The 24,131-nt window shown below is 42.1% G+C and overlaps 1 long non-coding RNA gene across 1 annotated transcript; it reads left to right on the top strand.

The window, feature by feature from the left end:
- Window positions 1–10: 10 nt before the first annotated feature.
- Window positions 11–17,632, top strand: LOC108447405. Its single transcript, XR_001862953.1, has 3 exons — window positions 11–6,543; window positions 7,065–7,145; window positions 9,352–17,632. It is a non-coding gene; the product is annotated as an uncharacterized LOC108447405 (long non-coding RNA).
- Window positions 17,633–24,131: the final 6,499 nt, after the last annotated feature.

Genomic DNA, 24,131 nt, shown 5'->3' with positions numbered 1-24,131 from the left:
CAGCAGCCAGGCAACAGCTTGGAAACTGCCTTGTCCGGTTGATTGCCACCTACTACTCATATGAAACCTGGGACAGGCTCCCAGAAGTACCTTGGACTTAAAGCTAGGCCTTCCCCAGATGGGAACAGACACGTGTATTGGTAACCTCTCTCCAGGATGAGGAAGATGCCATAGTCTGGCTGCATGTGAAAAGCCCACTGCAGCTGAACCTTGTCCACAGAGGAGCTGTGGGCTGTGACCCCTCTCGCTGCTTTGGGGTGTAGCTTTTTCAGGTGCTGAGCGCACACAGAGACCTGTGGGGTCAGTGCCCAGCCAGCCCTAAAATACTCAAAAGCTCAGTGACACTAAATAGCACAAAAATAAAAGAACTTTCAACAGGAAGGCCCTGAACCCTACTCACTGGAAATCTTGATGTGAAGATCATGCTGTATGAGTATTATGTTCTTAGTTGGATTGTAGGATGTTCTCAGCTCAATATGATTTGTAACTGTTTATTCACTGGTTTGTTTTTTCTCGGGCATCCATTGTGCCTAAAGGTTGCATAAGCAGGTTATGCACAACTTTATGACTACATAGTGATAATCTAGTGACAAGAAGATTTGCATAGTGCATAGAAGATTTCTGGGGCTAATGTGCTACTGGACTGTATCTTGGCATGCAGACGTGTGTTGTGTCACTGCTAGTCTGGCAGCCCTCAGTGACCAGGGGACATAGCAGCCTCCATCAGACCTTGAAACAGGCTGATTCTTGATCTTGTTGAGCCATTTTGACTCTGCTTTATTTCTTAGGGATTTATACTGCTTCACATTGCCACTTGTCACCTGAATCCTCTTGTTAGAAGTTAATCTTGTCTGAACGTCTTTAGTCCTGCCTTTGCCTTTACTTCTCTCATGTGGTACAGCTTTAGCTTAGGTATCCCCCACAGTTCCTCACGGTGTCCTCAATAAAGTCGCACCAAAGCCATGCAACCTTGCCTTGCAAACCTAGGCCATGGCTGGCAGGCACCCAAATCCCTGGGCTTGGCAGAAAATGGGTGGCAGAAACATGCCTGACCTGTGAGTGTGTGAGCTTGAAAGGGGAGCTCAGGAGGACCAGCCCATTGCAGGAATAATATTCACACTCACTTGCAATCAAAGAAAAGGCTAACAGTGAAACAAATGGCTGATGTGATACAGGAGGTTAAACCAGGGAACTGGAATGCTTTCTCTGACCCTAGATTTCTACATTCTTCTCGCAGACCTTATAATCCATATATAAAAATCCATATGCATAAATCCATATGTTCTTCTATGTTAATTACACGTGCGTGAAAGGGCTTGTCTTCATGATGTGTCTATAATCTGCTAAAAAAGGATTTGTCTCATTAGTATGCATTTCATATTAAAATGCTGATTTATTTCTGTAGACAGATTGCCACACAAGGCAAACTGCACTGGCATGAGAATACAAACATAGCTGCTAAAGGTTATTCTGCTTAATTTTATTTTTGATGCTTTAAGATGTAGACTGCAGTGCATGTCCCTGGTTAAAGCAAACAGCACTAAGAGATGAGGTGGAGAGTTCTGCCTCCTTTCACGCATTGCTCTGAGGTGCTACAGCTTTGTGGGGCCCCTAAACAGCTCATCCAGCACATAGGCAGTGGAGCACTGGGGGGGCGGACGACCTATGGCTGGGCATAAGTGACCACAACGGCTTTTCCTTTTGTCTGGCTAAAATACACCCATTCCTCCTGCTGCCATTCTCTGCACGGTGCGTGGGCATGATTTGATTACTGTCAGACATTTCTGCAGTTTCTTCTGCAGCTCCTTTTTATCATTTCATGATTTGACTATTAGCTAAATAGTAAGTGTTCCCGCATGGCCTGTTTAGGATGTGTGAAGCAATTTATATGAAATAAAGCTGTTAAATACTTGTGTTCTTTTTTATTTCAGTTTTCATGCATTTCTTTAAGACTCTTGAGTCAACGTTTCTCTGAACCAAAGTGGAAATGCTAAAATAGCCTAAGATTTTTTTAGAAAATAAGTAACAAAGTATTTTATTTAGGAAATGACCTGTTTTTGTAAAAGAAAAGGATCAAAAGTACACCAGGATGCTAAGTGTTTGTGTAAATGGTTTTTATAGATATATATTCACACAAATACTGAATTAATGCAAGGAGCAATAGAACTCTTGCCATTTCAGTCAGGCATTACCCGTTTGGTATTGGTGGGCATTCTGTACCCTGACCTTACCATGGCTTTTTTTTTTTTAGAAAGTCTGCCAATAGCCACAATTTGAGATGGCCAAGTGGCCAAGAGGGCCAAGACTTTCAGGGTAACTCTGTGTGAGGTACGAGGAGGAAGGAAATTTTCTGACTTGTGCCCCGTCATTCTCTTGGTCTTCTGTTAGCACTGTTCTCTTTTGAAAACTAAACCAGAAGTAGCCACTAGATGGCTGTATTTAGTAACAAAAGGCCACACATGCCGCCTTCTTCTGCTATAACCCGTATAAAAGATGCAGTATCATTTTTATAAAATCAATTAATCTTTTCATAGCAAAATTAAGGTGGACAGGCCTAAGAGGCAGGACAAACCACCCTGAAAAGTTCTTCAGAAAACCAGCTGGAGCAGGACAGCTTGGACAGCATGGGGCTTGAGCATGGAGGTCCTGAGCTGTCCCCTAGTGCTAGACCCAGCCTAATTCTAGAGGAGGCCAAGGATGACATTTCCTGCCAGGACTATGGGGAGACACCCCTGACTCAGTTTGAGATGCTGCTAGAAATCCCAGATATGGAGCACTGGTCAGTCAGTGGCTGGGGCAGCCATACTTCTGGGTGGCAGAGGCAGGGTAAGGCAAAAGTAGGACATCTCTGCCCCTTCCCACAAAGAAGTCCTTGGACGCCAAAAGAAGGCTGTGGTGGGTTAATCTTGGCTAACAGCCAAATACCCACCCAGCTGCTCACTCCCTCCTCCCTCCCCTCCTTCTCCTGTAGGACATAGGGAGAAAAAAGGGTGGGAAAGATCATGGGCCAGGATAAAGACAGGGACAGTGCTTGCCAATTGCTGTTATGGGCAAAACAGACTACTTAAGGGAAAATCAGTGTAATTAACTGCCAACTAAAATGGTGAAAACAAAAAGAACATTAAAACAACACACTTCCTCTCTCCTTCTCCAGGCTCAATTTAACTCCCTCAATCCAGACTCTTCTACCCACTCCAATTGGTGCAGACTGGCAGGGGTGGATATGATCAGTACAGAGTGGTTTCTCTCTGCTAATCCTTCCTCCTCACACTTCCTCTGTTCCACTGATTTGCCCATGAACTGCAGCTGCTGTCAGGAAAAATCTCCTCTGATGTGGGCTCTCTACAAGCTGCAGTCCTTCGGGAATATTCATGTGCATCCTTCATGGGCTGCTGTCCAGCTGCATGGGCTCCCATATGGAGCGCCTCTTCCCCCTTTTTCTGACCCTCATCTTCCCTCTGCTGCTTCTCCCTTATTTTTGCCTCCTCCTCTAGAAATCACGGAAAAGAAATACCTAGTGTGTCTACTTGGTCTTGAACCTTCCATCAATGATCAGCTGTGAAGGACCTGCCCTTGGGTGCACTCGAAAGGGCTCATAGCATTCCTACTGCCATGGGAGCAGCCTGGGCACATCTGGACTTTCTTCAGTGTCTCTGAGAGGGCGTGCAGAAATGGTACTCTGCCCTATTTGAAAATGTTGATCCATTCCATAAGGGAAATATAACACTCAGAGTAAGAAACATTGCATATTAAACATTGGCTTGTTTCTATTACGATTTAGAAATCAAATTCTTAGGTTAAAAATCTTTAAGAAAGCAAATTAAAAATCACTAAGAGGGACTGAAGAATTTCTTTCACAAAAGATTTTGAAATTTTTGAAATCCTAATACTGAACTTGTCACCAAAGAATTCTAGTTAAGTGATAAAAATCCGGCAGAAGAAGTCTACGCCTGCAATTACTCTAGCTCAGATTCACACAGAAATTTCACTTTAACAAAAATCTGCGGTTTCAGTGTTACTTGTTTTTAATGAGAATTTTAAGCAGACCATCTGATTATGTCATGAGTTTCTCATTTCTTGTGAAATAGTATTTTGGCAGAACTGACATGATACTATGAATATTGCTTTGATAGCATTGCTTCTTTTTAATTATGAAGTGTTGTGTGAGGTTTTTTTCAACCACTTTGGATGTGGTTAACTTTTCTAATGCATTTTCTTCCTGACTACCTGGTTTTTAGAACTGTTATGATACTCAGGCTGATTTCACAAGCAGAATGTGGAAACCTGGCCTCACAGAAAGACAAGAGGAAAATCTGTCACTGACTTCAGTATGGCAAGTTTTTTCCATCTATGATTCCTTGACCTATCTCATTCTTGGTCAGGCCACTAAATTATTTAAGGGTTTTTTTTTTTTTCCTTGTAAAACACCTGTTTTATTTCTACATAGATTAGAGAAAGAAGAGTAATTTTTTTTTTAACAGGAAATCTTTAACAGTTTCTTGTACATTTAAAATGTGAGAACTGTGGATTCATCTTAAGAAAGGAGCCAAAGTTCAAACCAGTTCTGTCTGAGCCAAAGCAATGCTGCATCCCAGTTTCCCAAGCACTATGAAGAGTGCCCAGTGATAGGAAATTTTTGCTTCTGTATCTGTGTCTGCTAAAATATTTTAAATAGATCCTTATTTCTTCATATAAAACAGTGAAATGTAAGCAGTCAGTACAGCACTGGCTTAATCACTGGGGTTTTCTGTAAGGATACTGTGGCACCACAAACCTTCTCTGCCCAGCAAGGCTGAGTTCCTGGGTGGGAACTCTGATGTGCACTGCCAGGGTTAAGAAGAAACAGTGGTGGAGAATGGCAGGCAGGTCAGGCAATAGCTACCGAAATAACTGACCCACAGAGAGGGACTGGTGTATCTTGTCAACCATGACAATTGTCTTCAAAATCTTGTCACAAATTCCCAGATGAAGACAATAGTGTTTTTTCTACACCTTTTCTCTGCTCCAGCAGTGAGATTGGAATTTACATTACTACCTACAATATTAAAAATAAAACTACTGAGGTCAGCTGAAAGTGTCAACAATGAGATTTATCTGAGGCTGAAGTAGTTTAATCAAAGTTTTGCCTTCATCTTAGTCTTTCGGTGAAAGGAAGGCTCTTTCTCCAGGGTATATCATGTAAACTGGCAACTACAAATTTATTTACAAAACTTAATTAAAATTGTGCAAAACCCTTTCAAACATTTTTTAATAATGTCATGCCAATTTAAATCAGTGTAAATTTCAAAGTATGCAAATAAAATGTAACACAAGCATACTCTCGAGACTTTTCTTATGCTAAGTGGTGATTTATTTATTAACTTTTTGTCCATTTCTGTCAATTGCCGGTAAGTGTCCCAAGTTCTGTCTGTTGTTTCTAATAACAGGAGCAAGACTCATGCAAATTTGGAGAAAACATATAGTTGCAGCCTTCTAAAATGGGGAAATGATGGATTTCTTAACAGACTGTCAAGCTAATCTTGCACCTCTGTTTAGTCAGTCCTTGATGAAACTGCCCATTGTGACGCCAAATAGAAAGTGAGTTGTGATTATGAGCCTCCTTGTAGAGCTTGTCAGCTGTGAGCCTGATTCTGGCCATCTCCTTCTCTTACAGAAACATTGTCACATCATTCAAGAGATGAGGGTGATGTCTGTTTGCTGCACCAGCACTAGAAGATAGGCTGGGGTGTGCACATATAATATGCATTTATATAGAGTATCTCAAACACCTGATCTAGTGTATGAAAATGTTATGCAGAGCAGTGTTACTAGGCATGCTATTTAAAAAACACCAACACCTGAAGCATTGACAGGTTAAATGACTTGTCTAGGTTATAAAGGAAAATTGTGGGAGACTTAAGAACTGCCACACATTCTCCCAAACCCACAAAATCATCTTATTCACAGACAGGCCTCTAAAAGGATTCATCCAAATGCTACGTTTGTTGGAAACTGAACTCCAGTGCTTATTTCCTCTCTCCATAAAATGAATACTTCGTTCACCTTTTCCTTCTTTCTCTCTATGGCTGAAAGTACTACATGTTAAATGTGCTGCAGCAGCTGTACCGTGCTTCTTGTGGGTACATACTGCTTGTTCTGCATTCCTCTAGCAGCTGTCATCAATACCCACCAGCAAATGTTTATATGAAGTTATTATTATTTCCTTAAAAATATGATACATAACCTCAAGGACGAACACTGACAAAAAAGCAAGCTGTCAGATACGTATTCAAAAGGCTCAGGACTGCTCATCTGGAACTAAGGGTGCTATGAGGTCAAGTACTTCCCCTTATTCAACCACACACAATACCCCTGGCTGCTCTGTAATTGTAGTTTTAAGCATTTGCTATCTTTGGTATCAGATTGTTCCACCAACAATCAAGGTTTGAAGTGAAGAGGAAGCTTTGTTGGAAAGCTTGTGGTGTTAACCCAGGCACTGGCTTACTTCTTGCAACCAGAATTTAAGGATGGCAGTGGAAGACTTCAAGCTGCAAGTAAAAACAGGTCAGTTCTGTATGGTGAAGGTGACACCTTCCTCAGGAAAAGGATGTCAAGTTGTAAAACTGCAGGTAGAGAGGCAGAGTGTAGCTGTGGGGTTTTCTAGGGCCTTCTTTGTGGAAGAACTGAAGTGTGTTGACAAGCAACATCTTGCCTGGCTTGTGGTGCCCCTTGGGACGGTAACAGTATTAGTGGCTCTTTGGGTCACTTCCAGTCTCAATACTGAAATTTGCATGAAATTTAAGAAGAGACTCCTCTCTGGTCTTCTCCTTTCACTGTTTTAATCAATGAATGAGGATGCTTAGGTAAATGTGCCTTCCTCTGCTGTGCTGGTAACCCAGACCTCAGAGTGATGGGTTTGAACCTGAGGACTTCCAAGTGACTCTGCTCACTGGGAAAGCTGTCACTGACTGTCTGCCTCCTTCAAGTCGACCACAGTGCAGTCCACAAATTAAGTGCTAAGGAAAGTATGTGTTGTTTTCCTGATTCATATAAAGTGCATCGTCACTCTTTTTTTTTTCTTTTAGAAAGAAACATGGGTAAAACTTCTCATGAAGCTCTGAAGACCAAGCTGTAGCCTGCATCGCTGTATCTTGCTCATTGCTGTGGTATGTGAATATTTTATTGAAATCTATAATGCATGATGGCTACTGAAGCCTGTGGTATTTTCCTCTGCTTTCTACAGACACTGGAAAGACATGGAGAACATTATTGAAGAGGGAGGAAACATTTACAAATAGTAGCAATGTTACTTCTCAAGCCAAATTTAAAAAAAAAGGAAAAAACATAGTTAAATGTCAGGAAGTGGTTCTTAAGGGAATAGTTCTCCCAAGGTCTTGTGCCATTTTTAGCCTTGACCATGTAAGCAGAGCACAGCAGCTCTCGAAGGACACGTGTGGGCTGCTGGCTCCACGGGGCATGTGCAAGCACGCTGCACAGTCTGAGTGAAGAGGGCGAGAGGGCACCTGCATGCCTCTGGGGAGGGGATGCCTCAGAAAAGGTAGGTATAGAAAACGTCTCCAGAGGATTACAGACGACTAGATTGTTTCTATTGGAAGTCTAGAGAATTAGTTCTTTCATTGCCCATTAGGTAGCATTGTCCCTGCTTTTGTTATGATTAGAAATAAAACCTCATCTGCTGCAGTGCTTGTTGCTCTGGCTAGCAAGGGGCAAGGTGAAGTTGTACACTCACATCACGTTCTCTGAAACACAGACAGTGCAGTGGGACAGTGTGAGAACCAGCCCTGCCTTACCCAGCTGAGATGGAGCCCCTCCTGTCTGTCCCATGTGGGATGAGGGAATGGATGCAGCTCATCTGGCGCCAGCCGTTCCTGGGGCCTTCCTAGGCTCTTCCCAGAAGATGAGCATGCCTTTGGCCCTTTCCACTGAAAAGAACTGCGGGGGAAAGTGCAAATGGCTCAGCACAAAGCAAAAGATTGGGTGTACTCCCAAGTGCATGGTGAAAAAAAGATAGTCCTGGGTAGGCTGCTAATCCCTTGGTGGAAACATTTCCTAATTATGCAACAGGCAGCCTTAAATAACCTCCTAGAACAAAAGCAAACACTTCTCTTTTGATGCCACACCTTCTTAAGGAGGGAGAGAAGCACTGAGACGAAGCAGAGAGAGGCAGCCACTGTGAAGTGCTGAGGGCTTCCCAGGGCGGCTGTGGAGCACGGGGTGGGCCAGCAAGGACTGTATGCTGGAAAGCCGTGTGTTTGGAACAGAGCTGGCTGGTGGCTGGTCACGGAGCAAAGTGCTTGTTTGCAGACGGGAAGATGAAATGCAGCGAGCAGGCAGGAAGAGGCTGTGGCAAGAAAAGGGGAGGCAAAAAAAAAGGCTAAAAGAGGAGCTGGGAAGGAGAATCTGCCCACTAGGAAACTTACTTTAGCTGCCAGTGTGACAACTCTCACTGCACGACAACAGCTGTGCCGACCACTGGCACTGCCCTGAGGCCTGGGCTGGCTCAGCGTTCTGAGCACACCCAGCCTCTGCCATTGGAAGCACCAACACGGAGACATGCCAGAGCAGATGGGAGACCATGCACACAGGAAAGCTCTGGAGGTCCACCAGCCCCTGGAAGGCAGTGCAGCAGTGGGAACTGAAGGCATTGTTTGAGGACATCAGATGAGCGTGCAGGATGTGTCGCTGCAGTCAAAGGCCTGCTTCCCGTCTGACATCTTCTGGCCACAATCATGTTTGAAATGTACGAAAGTCCCTGTGACATTTTGAAAAAATATGACAATATTTTCATGTTGCTTGGAGAGATGTAGCTGGAGATAAGAGTATGTCTAAAACAACTCATCATGAACTGAAATAAAGAATAACTGAGACTTCTGAGTGTTTCCACCTAAGGTACATAGAAGTTTGAAAAGTACCTAGATAAAGTGTCTAAGGAACTAGAACTACTTTGACATGGGAAAGGAAGAGGTTGCATGAACCATTATATACTTCCAACTTAAATTTTCAGTAGAGAGGTTTTAAGGAGGAGAGATACCATCTAAATTTTGCAGAATTTGTTTTTAGAGCATCCACCTGTGGACTTTGGACAAAAAAAAGTGAAGTGACAGAAATCAGAATAAACCACTTAGTCTAGCTGCATGATCTACTAAACCCTGTCTTGTGATGAGAAACCACATGAAATCTGTACAGATAAGCCATCACCAGTGGCTAGTTTCCCCTGTGTCTTACTGAGAAGAGGGGGGGAAGAATATGCGTAATTAATACCCAGGGGAAAAGTAGGGAACATCTGGTGAAGTAATCCTTCATTACATTCAAGTGGGTATTGATCAAATTAAATAAAATATGCTTTTGTAGCAATATTCCCCTGGAGAGGGTCCAAACAGAAGCAGCAGGGGAGCTGTGATGTGGCCTGGTGGAACAGCATCCCGCCCACTGCTTCACGCCTGGAGGCACAGAGGAGGTAGGACAGGGGGAGATCTTCTGCTGAGATGGGCCCATGCACTGCAATGCTGATGGGCATGAAGGCAGACTCATAGAGTCTGGGTGAGTATTTAAGGGCAATTTTTTTGATTAAGTTCGTCACATGGTCTTTGATTAAGCTAGAAGTAGGAGGACTAAAGTGAATATTTGAAGGCTGGAAAAAAATCACCTGCAAGAAAAGTTTCTGGGTGTGGTGTGACTTATCTTTTCCTGTTTCTCACTGTTATTCAGTGAGAAGATGGTTTTGTAATTGCAGTTATTATCTTTAGGTGATAAACTTAGTTCTGGTGACAAGATAAATAATGTTGTAAGCAAGACCTCATTTTCCTGTTACTAGTTTCTTTGGTTAAGTAACTTATGCTAGTTATCGAGGAAAGCAAGACCTCATTTTCCTGTTACTAGTTTCTTTGGTTAAATAACTTACGTTAGTTATGGAGGAAAGCAAGGTACAGTGGAAATATACCTTGTCCTCTTATTCAGCCTTTCAGTAATATTGTAAGGTAAGTAAGTCCACGTAAGGACTTAAGGTTTTGACATTATGTACAATGATACTGCAAAAAACTTACGCTGTTTTGACAGAGATAACTTTACAATGCTAGCTGCAGTCTTAAAAAAGCCCAAAACAACAAAACAACAAAACTGTATGCTTTCTCTTTCTTCATCCTGAACAGATTTTTTCAGGAAAAATTACTTCTGCAAAATGTTGCCTCTTAAATTTGTAATTATAGCTCCCTTGAAATTTCAAAGCCTGGAATTATTTAGGGCACAGATACCCTGGTTCATTCGCTGTGAGCAAGGCTAAGAACAGCTCTGCGCATTGGTCTGCTCCAAGTGACTGTTGCAGTGTAAATGTGTCCATCCACACTCATGCCTCCAGATCTCTAGAGAATCTTTCTGAAAAGAGATGAATGGGTGAACCAGAATTTAATGGCAAAAAAGGTTGTATCCTTGTGGGTGACTGGGGTGATGTCAGTGGTTAGAAACTCAGATCTAGCTCACGCTTCACTGCACATTTTGGATTGGGGTGAATGGCTGAACACTGCTGAGGTGTTCCTTCCTCCCATTCTGGAAACACACTTGTTTGGGGGATTTCTGAGACCTATGCTTTCAAAATTCACAGAAAATATGACAAAACCTGAAAAAAAACCCCAGCAGATTCAGCCAAGACTGTGTTTATAGAAGCAGCAGACAAAGAGATTTCAAGAGGTTTTGCCATATACCCTAAAGACTCTGGGCTGCATTTTGTGTGGTATGGAGGGATCTGATGGAGGCTGCGTTGAGCTTGGGGTGAAAATAGGATTCAATGAGCTGACTTTCCTAGTTTTCCATACTGCTCTGAGCCCAAGGGGAGTGCACTGGCTCTTGCACTCAGGGATTACCCAGGATATTGATGGACAAGGATGGATGCCCTGACCTGCCTGAGAACCCTGCCAGGAAATGCCTCAGCTTACAAACATGGGGACTTCAGGGTAAAGTGTCAGTGCTGGTGTTTGCTGGCATACAAAATGCATGGAAATGAGGAAAGAAATGGAAATCCTGCCGAAGGTGAGATGGCCAGGTGCCAGCTGCACAGAGGTGTGCTGCGCTGTCTCAGCACCACCACACTGCCCAAGCACCTGGACACTGGTGTGAACCCCTGGCTGGTTCACCCAGATTCTGCCCAGCAGTCTGCCCTGAGAGTCAGCAGGTGCTGTTCTTCTTGGTAACTAACTCTTTTTATGCAGGCAGTATGGTAATCTCCTGTGGTCACAAGTGGGAAACCCCCTCTTTGCACACCACCTTGTAAAAGCACCACTCAGACTCTCCCCAGACAGAGCCTTCAAAGGGAAAAATTCCTCTTCAGACCTGTCAGGCATGTATCTGCTGAAGAAAAATGTTCCTGACGTGTCCTCAGTCCTTCAAGCTGCAACCTAAAGTCCTTGGAGCTGAGAATGACAGGGAAATCCAAAAGGATGTTTCTCCTGAGTTAAAGTCTTAACAGACTTCCCTTGGATTATGTCCAAAGCCAGCTCCAACACCAGCCCACCAATGAGGGGGCCAGGGTGTGTTTCTTTCCCAGAGAAAGAAATATCCCCTGTAGAAGAAGGATTTTTCATTTCTCCTCTGGGGACGGGCTATGCTATGCTCTGTCTAGGGGAGCTGCCAGAGATCTCACCTGCTCTGTGGCAGCACCACGCCTGGGATCCCACCAGGAAGGACTGCTGATGGAACTAATGACATTTGAACACAGCCCAAATCTGGGCAGAGCTGGCTTGCAAGAGGCTTGGTGGTGGACAAGGGGAACCTAGCAACCTGCCTCAGGGTTCAGCAAGCGTAGACAAGTGTCGGTGTGGTCATGCTGACTTCTAGTCACCATGGAGCACCCGACAGCATAGAAGCTAATGTTAGTTGGTCTACTGTAAATTTGTCATTTTTCATTTCTTTTAGTTAGAAAAATAAAAATACCTCATTTCTTCATGAGCTTTTTTTCCTCCTGCATATAAGCTAATCCAAGAGCTATTTAATTCTCACTTACATGGCAGTTTTTCTTCTGATAGCAAATATACTTTAAGTTCTTTTACTTGTGTTCCTATTAAATATTAGTACAAATATATTAATTACTTTTTCTTTTCTAAATTAATGCTGTCTTTTTGAAAATTATCAGTGACCTGGTGGAGGAATCAAACATCACACCATTTTCTCATATTTACTGTGTTTGCAGTTTGTTTAGCCCTTGTACAACACAGCAACTGTATAGAATTAAAAATAAAGAGCATCACATTTTCCAGACTGAGGGACCAAAAGGTCCTTCTGTCAGCTGTGCTGGAGCAGCTCATTAGCCAGAGCACAGCAGTGGAGTTGCGTGGATGGTGCAGACATGTAGGAGTAGGGAACTTTTTGCATTGCCACATAATGCCAAAACTTGGCGGTTGAACCCTAACCCAGCACCCTGTGTGTCATCCACTTGTTCTTTTGACATCTGACTTGTTTACAGCATGAACACGTCTCTCCCACATACAGGGATTGAAACTCCCTGAAGTCTAACTTCAGATGCCAGGAGATAGGGTAGTTTACACCTTTTCTACAGAGGTAGGTAAAAAATTTTACCTAGTATAAAAGTTCTTCAAGGGTTTGACTTTGCTTATTTTTCTTGTGGATTAGATAGGTACACTAGGGGCTACTAAAGGTTAATGACACTGGAGAGCCTTTATACTGTAGGACATCTCCCTAGGTCAATTTTTGTCTGAAGTCAAAATTTCTTGCAGCTTGGAACTGAAGGTCAATGGACTGAGTAAAATGATTAGATTTTCTTAGGAATTCTGCTTTATCAGAACATGAACATTAGTACAAGGATGACTTCAGGAACATTTTGTGTATCTTCCCAAGTGTGAATTGCACCCACATTGAAGAAAATCTAAAACCAATAAGGGATTTTTTAGAATCCAATTAATCTCAGTCATTATCCTTTGGAGATAATAAAATTCTAAGCATAGAGGGAGAAAATAGTCAGCAAACATCTTGGTTCTGTATCTAACATTTACCTTAAATAATAATGTAATGGAAATTATTGTTAATATGTGGTACAAGTAAATAGGATCACTTCTTCTTGAATGCAGCTTACATCCACAAGTCCTACAAGAGTTGCTTAAGAAGAAGGAAAACAGCCACTGTCATTCTATGTTAATTATTAGAAAAATAAATCTTCTTTAATAAATCTGATCCAGTGCTTTGCTGATGTCAGTTTCTAGCCTGGTTGATGAAAGCAAATACATAGAATTTTGTGAGGTATTTGTTTTGGTATTGTAGAATATTTGGACAGGAAAATCTAGCAACTCTTGCTGGCAAAAAACCCCATGCCCATTAAACTGATAACTGATGCCCTGGCGTAATTACTAATATGTTGGCAATAAGAAATCTTTACCACATGACTTCTCTAGTTATTTTCTGCAGAGATCAGTGCCAGATTTGATCTCATTCTACTTTTTTGTCTCTGTCCAGGAAGAAAATACTAAGTCATAACTTAATACTTTTTTGTACAAACCAAAGATGCCAAGAAAATGGGAAAACTAAATATGGAGGAGGAAGAGGAGTCAGACAGCGTAAAATAGATAATTAGCAACTAGTCAGCTGAAACAAATGCACTTTAATACAGGAAACTACCAAGTGGGGTATTACATCCTGAGAGCAACAAAGAGAACAGGGGGCACAGTGAGCAAATAGCACAATATGAGCTCACAGTTTTACAGGGGTAAAACTGTTTACGGATGTCTTGGCAAGCTAACAGAAAAGGTTTCTCTTGCCCTTGTATTTCTCATTGCTGAGGTTTTGTTTCTTTCCGTGCTTAGAATTTAGTAATTCTAAAACTTTTCATTGGTTCTTCTCAGATCTCACTGAAATCACAATTTTATCTTTATTATGAATATTTTTCCACTACAAAGAGGGTGTTTATCCCTTGGTTATGTCAGTAAGTCAATACAGAAATAGATAAAAGCCAGCTAGATGAACTTCTCACTTCACTTCCTTGTTCATGCCACAGTGGTTTATTCTCATCTCCCTTGATAACCTCAGAGTAAACAAGTGGGTCATCTATTTGCCCCAGTTTGTAACATTAATCACTGTGCAAGCCTTGGTACACAAATTCCCTGGTACATCTCAACTGCATTATGATTCAAAGAAGCTAAACACTTATCTGCAACCAGCTGCAAGTGGTGTACAGAAAACTGAAACTCAGTACTTTTCCTTGTTGTTTGAAAAAATTTCAGATTTTTGTTTTGTCAGAAAAGAAACTGATAATGGAGCCAGGTAGACCTTCGATGCAATTTCATTGGCTACAAAGGAAACCCTATTTTCTTGAATGCATTATTAATGCCTGTAAAGGATATATTGGTTTTGGCAATTGCCTTGCCATTAACGCTTGTTCCAAACAGCCCTGTCCTGATACATCCATCTCCTTTTGGTCTGATTTGCTACACTGAGAACATGTTGGCCCTGAACCTGGAATTTTTTTAAGAATTCAAATACATTTCTAGAACACTGTTAAAATAACCAAGGAAATGGTAAGGAAGCAACGGTAATGAATGGTAATTCATTAGTATTTAGATGTTGTTCAATGCAGAGACTTGCATGTGGTTTCACATGCTCCCTTTGGGCAAGTTTAATTTTGATTCCTCTATATCCCATGGAGTACCTGAAAGAAAACACGACAAAGTGACTTCAGAAAAATGGAAATGTCTCCAAAAGTGAGACTCAGTTGATCCCAAAGCTATGGGATTGTTAGTGTGCAGTGAGTACGTTCTCAACACACATAGAAATAATTATTGTTATTTACATATCAGATCTTTCACCTCAGAATGTCAATGCATGTTGTAATCATCAATTAATTTAATCTCAGAACCACTGAGGAGAGCTAAGTGAGTGCTACATCCCCAATTTTATTCAGAACAAATAAATAAATGGAAGAAGTGAGAGGTTCATTTCCCAGAAATGCAAGGCATTTAAATGCCTAACACCCATTGATTTCAGGAAGCACTCGTTGCCATAAATTTTGAGTGACTCTGTCGTTTGCCCAGCATCAAACTGATTAGTCAGGAAGCTATGCAGAAACAGGCAACCTGTGTATTGCCCTGATTTCCTAACTTTCTCCAAGAGGAAACATCTCCTTAGAAATGGATTGTGAGATTCAGCTCATCAAATGTGTCCCCTTTAGAGTGTAAACATCTGCATCTGGACTAATCATCTGGACATTCCTTGTAGTCAAGGAAGGCTAAGACAACAGAGATGAATCCCACCCCGTGTGTCTGCACCGCAAAAGCGGAATACCAAAACACAGCCTACACCAGCTGTGGTCATCCACTTACCCTTGATATCCAGAGATTCACTGGAAAAAGTTACAAAACAAATCCAGGGGATTTCCACACAGTCCTTGATGTTATCTTTAATGTTCTAATTCAGTTTCAGAATAAAGCACTCATTTATACTTTTTCTTGTGTCTACTTGCCTCTGCTTCAACCAACTCAAAACAAAGAGATTTTAAACATTTACTGGCTCCACATGCCTATAAACTTAGCATTTTCTCATTTTTATGATATCTCTGATGTCTTGTGATTATTTTCCATTTATTATAAGCTTTTCTGGATTAACTTTATCTGCTGATGATATTTTCATTGTTGCAGTATTAAAATAGAGATTTAGTCAATCTTTTATGCATTAGCAAGTATTTTTCAATAGTTTATGGCTTTTTGACTGGGGAAAAATAAATCACAAACAATGATCTAGCTAGACTTTCTCTGGAACTGAAAATATTTAGTTACACCCTGAATTATAACAGAAAAAGCATATTGATAAAAGATTAAGCACAAACACAGCTCTGCCAGCTATAATACAGATGTTATTATTACAGACTGAGGCTTCATTGTCAACAAGAAGAAAAGAGATACAACCTACCCATAACTGCTGTGTTTGCTGCTGGACTTTGTCGAGAGCTTAGTTTGAAGTTATTTACAAATAGGAAGTGCTCTTAACTCAAAAGAATAAATACTGGGAAATTTGGAAGGTCAGCCCTTTGCAGAGCATGGCTGGGTTTCTGCATTTCTACAGATAAATTCATCTGCAAGACAAAGAAGGCAAGCACAAAGAGGAGCCTTAGGGGCTAGAAATTTTCAGGAAGCTGCATTTGTGACCCTCACCTTCTTCAAAGCCTTGGGAGTAGAAGAAGGTGATATCTTGGGAGCTGGCTCAACAGCGGGAGCAAACCAAGATGTACCTAGACCAGTGGGAAAACAGTGAAGAAGAAGCGTCATCGTGCTGTGAAATAAAATTACAAGTACCTTGGGAAGTTGGCTAAAGCTGGAAATGCTGTGTCATCTATTTAGCGCATGCAGATGTGGAAAATACAACAAAGCTCTGCACATTAAAGATCATATAGTTCCTCATCCGAGCTGATGACAGGTTTCTCTTCTGGGAGGGGAGAGGGAGCGTGGGTCCGAGGACAGACATGTGGCAGTGAGATAACTCAACATTGTGGATGGAAATCAACTTACAGTGTGCAGGCACATGAACAAACCAAATCCTCAGAAAAAAATCTTACCACTCTGAGGAGGACTCGGTGTATCACGGAGCTCAGAGTGGAAAGCTGCTGCAGCCCCTGTGCAGAGGAGATGAGCAAAGATAAAGGTCTGATGCAGCACCAAACTGTCTGAACTGAAAGTTGGTTAATTAAATCATGAAAGCCCAGTGACAAGAAATTCTGCCTTAATAGGTCCTTTCTGCTGAGTACACAAAAGAAAAAGCGAGAGGAAGAAATTCTGGTGATGAATATGTTAAATTTGACATTCATATAGACTTAGGTATGGGCAGTCCTGATGGGGCTGAGCTACATGTTTAGTGTGAGTAATGCATTTTGAACTTTAATGGTGCACATTTCTGTTATGACTCAAATGCACAGGAGTGCCAGCAAGCACCGGAGGCTTTCCTGCCTCCAAGCACCTGACCTGGCACCAGCCTTCAAAGAGAAGAGCTCTGCCAGGGGTTATCATTTATTGTTCTATCACAACTGTCCAAAGTTCCCTTTTTTAAAAAAAAAGTCTCTGGAAATGATGACTTTTCTTTTAGGCAAATGTAGGCTGGTCTAGACATACACATGATTGTGAAAAAGCCATGCAATATCATCCTTTTCTGTTAGGCTGAATCTTAATAATACATACATGAAAAATAATATTTCTTCCCACCAGTAAAAATGAGCTTTGTTCTCATTGCAGATAATAGGTTACAGGATAAATAAGCTACAATCTATCATGCTGAAATATCAGTTTGACAACTACTGTTGCTGTGCATTAAGGACCACAGCAAAGGCTAAAACACCTAGTTCCCATTAAACTGTAGCAAGCCACCAAAACATGCATCTATTTAAATGGAATGACTTTAACAATGAGGTCTGCTCAGATAGGCATGCCTCTGTGGCATGAGGATATCAACAGCAGAAATTTAAGGTGCATCTTTTCCCTCCAGATGTATAAAAGGAAGTAAGAGACTATTTTTTAAATGTTATCAGACCAAATTCCCATCCTATTTATACTAAATAATGTGTCACTGCTCAGGGACTGTCTGAACATTGGTCAGGGGTGAGCAATTTTATTGTGCATCATTTATTTTTCTTAAGTTTTATTCCTCCCTCTTTTCTTTTAATTACTACTACTATTATTATTATTGTTATTGTTATTATTATTATTATGTTGTTGTTGTTGTTAGTAGTAGTAACAGTAGTATATTTCACTTTGTTTCAGTTATTAAACTGTTCTTATCTCAACCCATGAGTTTTACTTTTTTTTCTGATTCTCCTCCCCATTGTGAAGGTGTGAGTAAGTGGGAGTGCATCTTTTCACTCCAGAACATATAAAAGGAAGTAAGAGACTATTTTTATATGATAGCCGGCCAAATCCCCAACAGAATATCTGGAGTAAAGTTGCAGGAGAAAATTGAATTATTACAGCTTTACATGAATATAAATGTTACTGGAGTTTGCAGCAAGATGTTTATCCAGTGTCACTGCAGTTTACACTTCTGTCACCAGTGTCAGGCAACAGGAAATTAAATGAATCCCTCAAAAAATAATGTTAGCATGTGGGATTTCTGACCAGACAATCTCATGCTATGCCATACTTCATGCCGTAACCAAATTCTGTCCCACAGTGCTCAGCAGCATATCTGACAGAGGTCAGTAGGAAAAGCATTCTTTTCAAAGCACAAAGCACCACACAGGGTCGTGCTCCTCTTAGCAGATCCCCAGCTCACTGGCTTTGCTTTACATTGTAAATGAGAAGGGGATTTTGACTCCTTCTTGTGACATGACACCCAGTAGTGGCTCTTTTAAAAAGCAGTACTGGCTGGGAACTGGACTAACTCATGATATGCATTTCTATGAGCTCATATGAATCCCTTGACAATGAGCCACAAACAGAGAACAAAACCTAAGATCCCCCTTGGCCGGTAATTCACCAGGGGAAATCTCAATTCCTGCCCAACACCACTTATGTGTACTACAGCTTAACCCAGAAAAAAAAATTGTGGGGAAAAAAACCAGCCAAACCAATAACAAAAAGAATCATTGCTGTCAGAGATTGGGGTGGTGGGAGGGAGGAGAGTTTGCGTTCGTAACATCCACTTTAGTGAGGCTGCAGGAGGGGGCAGTCTGGATAGCATGCCGTAGACTGTCTTTCAATATTAGACAGAGGGAATTTTTTGAAAATTAAGATTAGTACAAAAAGAAATCATCATAAAACTCCCAAGCAAAATTACCTGTTCCTATTACAGATTTCTCTTTGATGGATGGTACAATTGGTTTTTTTTTAGTATGATACACGTATATATACACAGAGGCTTTTTTTCAATTGACGTTCACCTTGACAAATGGAGGTGTAATCACATGGGGCTGACCAGGTTATCTACAGCAGCTGTTTGGTGGAAAAGGGCTGCAAGAGCTCTTGGCAAGGGTGCTGGGCTGCCTGGGAGGCAGTGCGTGGACAGCCATGGCTCTGACCAGACATCAGCAGCAGGCAGCTGCTGGAACCTGGGCAGACTCGTTGAGCTGGCTTGACCATAGCTTGAGAAGTGGTAACATTTGTGTAGGTGCAGGACTGGGCTGTGAGGCACATATAAGGGTGTCCTACTGCATTGAACATGAACATGAATAACCCACCTGAGAGCTGGAGGCAGCCTTCTCCAAAATTACCATGGATGGTCAAGGAAAGGGGAGTTAATGAAATAGCAGCTCAATTAAACCACTTGTCTTTCTTACTATGCAGCTAGGATAATGATTCTGAACCAGGCAAGGGTTGATACTATGAGTATTTATCACTGATGTGGGAGAAAGGATCAGCACAGGAATGACTGAACAAGTTTAGTTTAGTCCATTGAATCCACTCCCATCAGTGACAGGTTTGCTTTTCTGCATGTCAGATGTGGGACCTGACAAATGGAGCACTCCAATGTACTTTTAACTCCAGATTTTAAGGTGCCTTTGCAGTTCAATGTGATCTGAAATTATAACTGTTCTGTGTTGTGGTTTTCTATTTCAGTGATATATGTATTACACTATAGTCTCCTATTCAAGTATGCAGGACAAAATTATGCAGCCAGTGCTCCCCTGTGCCTGTCACCTGAACAAATGTGCATGATGAACTCATGTGCACAAAATTATGCTCAGAATGATTGTTTTTGAGATTTATACCCAAACCACATATTCAACATCTAAACACTAGTGAAGTCTCCATTAATCTTCTCAAATACTGCCTTCAGCCCCAGAAGTCCTTCATCCCCTCTGTCAGTAAAATCTCCAGTTACTGAGGGTATCTGTGGTGAGTCTGTGTCCCAGTTCCCACACTGCAGAGGCCTTACTGCTGCCAGAGTCTCAGCAAGACTCTCAAACAAAGCATCAACCTGGACATATGAACTGCCAGGTCTTGGTTCTACCAGATATCCCTGCTTACTCATTGTCTCCTAAACACAGCTAGAGATGAGCAGGTAAGTTCATAATTTTTGTTCACTAGGTTGACTTCCCTCTTGACATAGCTGCTCAGAAGTCCCTGCCGTGCCTGTTCAGAAGAGGAGCTTAGAGTCCAATATCCCAGTCCCAGCTGGGAAAGACACCTTAGCATATCCCAAAAGCTTTGGTCTCATGATGGGGGCCTGTTTCTGTGTGTTTATCCTAATCACTGAACTGCTCTTTCTCCTATGCCTATCACTGTCAGTGTAAAGGCCATAGCTGCCAGATAAGTATGGTTTATATGACTTCAGATACCTTTGAGGAATGGGGTGTATAGATTACAACAGTCTGTAGCAACTGCAGGGACATCAGGATGAAAGCTGGCAAAACAGCTATCACTTGTGATTCAATCAAGCACATAAAAAGTAGACATGAAGCCACTCCTACATTTACAATCATTCAGCCCAACGTTTTTCATTTCCATTTATTGCATTGCTACTTGCTCCAGGCCATCAGTGGGTCAGCTGGAATCTGTACACCAAGTTGCACGGCAAGCAATTCACAAAAGGCTCATCAAACCAGATATCCTTACTTCAATAACCATTTTTCAGCTACTGCCTTGGAGAAGGATAGTTCTCCTGTGGTTTGTCTGCAGTGAAGAAGCAGCACTGCAGGCTGCAGGCTCCCTCTGTCTCCAGGTAACTCTTTCCTTCCACTCCGCTGAGTGAGGGCGAGTGCTGTGAGGGGTGGGGATGGGGCTGAACAAGTGCAGGAGGAAAAGATGGGCAAATGGCTCACAGGCCATCAATATGCTGCCTTTCCCTTCTGTGTTAATGCAGAAATAACGTCACAGCCCGCACCTGAGGCTGTAACAGCAGGGACCCTCCGTTGTTGCTTTACCAGCAAACTGCTGACCATACTGAGTCCCGCCTAAGGCTCCCAGGATACGCAATTAGGTCAGTAGCTCAGTGTTACGTGTTTCGATCTAACACAGTACATGCTGTTTTGTGATCCCAAACCTGTTAAGTGGCCTAGTATTTCAGATCATGCCAAAGACTTGCCAGGCAGAGCACTGAAATACCAAAAGATAAACCTATGTACTCCCTACACTGAAAATGTACTAAGTGCTTTCTTCTTCTCTGTATCATGTTATCTATGAATTGAGTAGTTATATCCCTGAGAAATCCAGAAACATAGATAATATTCAGATCACCTTATATTCATCTAAAGGTATCCCTTCCCCAAATAAAATGAATGTGTAAGCCTGCACAGCAATCCCTTCCTGCACGATATTACAAGGAATTCCAGTACAATACAAGTAGTCATTAAGCCATTTGTTTCATATTGGGATTGTTTAGCCTGGAGAAAAGGAGGTTCAGGAGAGACCTTATCACGCTCTACAACCACATGAAAGGAGGTTGTATCTAGGTGAGAATCAGTCTCTTCTCCCAGGTGAAAGTGACAGGACAAGAGGAAATGGCCTCAAATTGCACCAGGCGAGTTTTAGATTAGGTAATAGGAAAAATTCCCTCACTGAAATGATTATCAGGCATTGGAACAGGCTGCCCAGGAAAATGTTTGAGTCCCCATCCCTGGAAGTGTTCAGAAAAGGTTTGGATGTGGCACCTGGGGATATAGTTTAGTGGTGAGCACATCAAGTGTTAGGTTAACAGTGGAAGTCAGTGATCTTGGAGATTTTTTCCAGTCTTAACAATTGTATGATTCTCTACTAGTTTTGCCTTTCTGCTAAGAAAAAAAACTCTGGCTATCGAAGATATGTGTCTTAGAAAAGAGCCTTCTTTTCTAAGTGAAGTGGTCACAAAAAGGGACACTCCAAATAAAAGTTCTCTCTTGCAGAACAGGAAGGAAAAAATATATGAACTTGAAGAGTTGTCTGGGCAAAGAGCAGAAAGCATCAAGAGGGTCAAAATCCCCTAAGGACATAAGGGAAATACCAGAGTATTTAAAAAAAAAAAGAAAGGCCCCACTAGCTTTAATGTTCCCACACAAGCAACTCACAAGAGACAGGCTGGGCACTCATTTACATCGGAGCTTCAGAATGAGACCAGCCTCATGTGACACAAGGGTTATGAGTAATGGGCCCAGAAAAGAGCAGAGAAAAATCAGTGGGATGTGGGGCATTCGATCTGAAATCCTTCCTCTCTGCAGAAGTTGCAATTAACAGCAAATGGAGTAAATCAGCCTCTTGACACTCAGGGTGTCATGATGGAGGTTCTTTTCAGTGAGCAGGGACTGGTGGCTGCTGAGAGTGGATGCCATGAGCTGCCTCCATTTCCTGCTGCCTGGCTGCAGACATCCCTCCCTATCTTTCCCTGCTCTTTCACCACTGAAGTGTCTGCCTGGCGCAAAGTTCAATGAATCGCAGGGGCATGTGAGTTGCATGAGCTGTAAAGAAGGGAGAAGGTGGGTACTGGTCAACAGAGTCAGATTTTGTATAAGAGGAATGTGCTGTAGAGATGGCGTTGATAGGTCCAGCAGGCTCTGCTCTGGGGGGAGTAGGCTGACTTCTAGGTTGTACGCTCTGAAAGGAGAGGGAAGCTCTGTGAGTGCAAAGGGAGCTGGGCTATGGATTAAAGAGTTAACCAGGACAGACAGCAACTGAGCTGAGAGGACAGCCTCTTGGGAAAGGGTCCTCGACTGCACAGGGATGTTTGCAGCCTTGATTCATATTTTTCTTTCATGTCATGAGCAACACCGAAAAGCCATGATAGCGTACAGTATGGCAAGTGTTTGTATGTATGCCTGTCTAGGCAGAGGTCTGAAACACCCGAGTGCCAGTACAGGAGTTACAGTGCAGAAATCCTCTGGCAGTGAGGCTTGGTTAGGCTGAGCTTGGGATAAGAAGAAAACACTGCTTTCATGTAGTTCTTCGAACAGCAGCTGGCAACTTGCTCTTCACGAGCTACTGAGCAACTCTGATGCCAAGGCTTCCCTGGTGTCCCTGATAGAGGGAAGGTTGTAGGCCTGGCCTGTGCCTTTGGGGCTGCACACACAGCTGGGTGGAGGTTGGGATCATGGGCTGCCATCACCACCTCCCAGGGTAGCACTCAAGCACCACTCACTGGGAATTCCTGAAATAAGGGATGGATGAACAAAGAAAGCTAAATCAAGTCAGTGTAGGTTAGGTTTCGTTGCAGTCTGCTCCTGCACCATGCATACTCTCCCACACTCATTCTTCCGGGGATGAAAATAGTCTGCACCCACAGGAGCCAGCTCCTCACACCCAGGTCCTTCAACAGAGCCAAGAGCTCTTCCTGAGAGAACACCCACTCACAGCAAGTTATCACCTCTTCCAGGCACTTGGCTACATCATCTGCACCAAGGAGCAGTCAGTAACATGCTGAATGGTACTGCTGAACAGGAAGGCTTCCTTCAGGGGGTGTCCCATCCTCAACCGTGCTCTCTTGCGCAGATATAAAAATAACAAATTCAGTCCTTCAATAATTTATTTCTTTATACCACAGAAAGTTTTTCAATTATACATTTAAGTTTGTAACTTCCAACACTAGGGTAAATATATGTTAAAAAAAAACTAGCTGTGCAAATTTCAAATTGCATTGTTTCAAATAATATAAATATTTTAATAAAACATACGTTCACATTAAGGTTCACAAAATATATAAAATTTAACAGAAATAAGTCATGAGTTACTTAATTTTTTTTCTTTTTAGAAACTGGTTTTTTTAGTAACTAGAAAAAGATTCTAAACTTGAGAAGCAAGTTAGAAGAGGTATCCAAAATCATAGCAGCAAAACAGGTGCTAAAAACTTAAAAGGTGTGAAAGGAGAAGAGAGAAGCAGGTACCAGGCACAGTGGTAAAGCTGAGGTTCCCAAAGAAAAATTGCAGATTGAGAAGTGGAAGCATAAACTCCAGGAGTAAAATCTCAACCCTGAGGAACTCATGTTACTGAGCTCCAAGCTGTTTGCATGATAACAGAATCACATTCAGGATGACAGAGAGCGTGACAGAAATGGGAGGGAGGATATGAACAGCACACACATACTCCTCTTGACAGTTGCAGTGCAAGAGAGGGAAGAGTCACTCTTGTTTCAGAACTGAACACAAAGGGATTTGGGGTTTTTCTTTGTCTGTTGGAGATAATTCCTTCCACAGAAGTGGGAAATGGCAGCATGCATTTTTGCCATCATATGCATTTCTTCTGTAACTTCTGTC

This window comes from Corvus brachyrhynchos, unplaced genomic scaffold (genome assembly GCF_000691975.1).
Source record: "Corvus brachyrhynchos isolate BGI_N302 unplaced genomic scaffold, ASM69197v1 scaffold6, whole genome shotgun sequence".
NCBI classification, from domain to species: Eukaryota; Metazoa; Chordata; class Aves; order Passeriformes; family Corvidae; genus Corvus; species Corvus brachyrhynchos.
The sequence above is the reverse complement of the archived record's forward strand: the minus strand, read 5'-3'. Positions and strand labels throughout refer to the sequence as shown.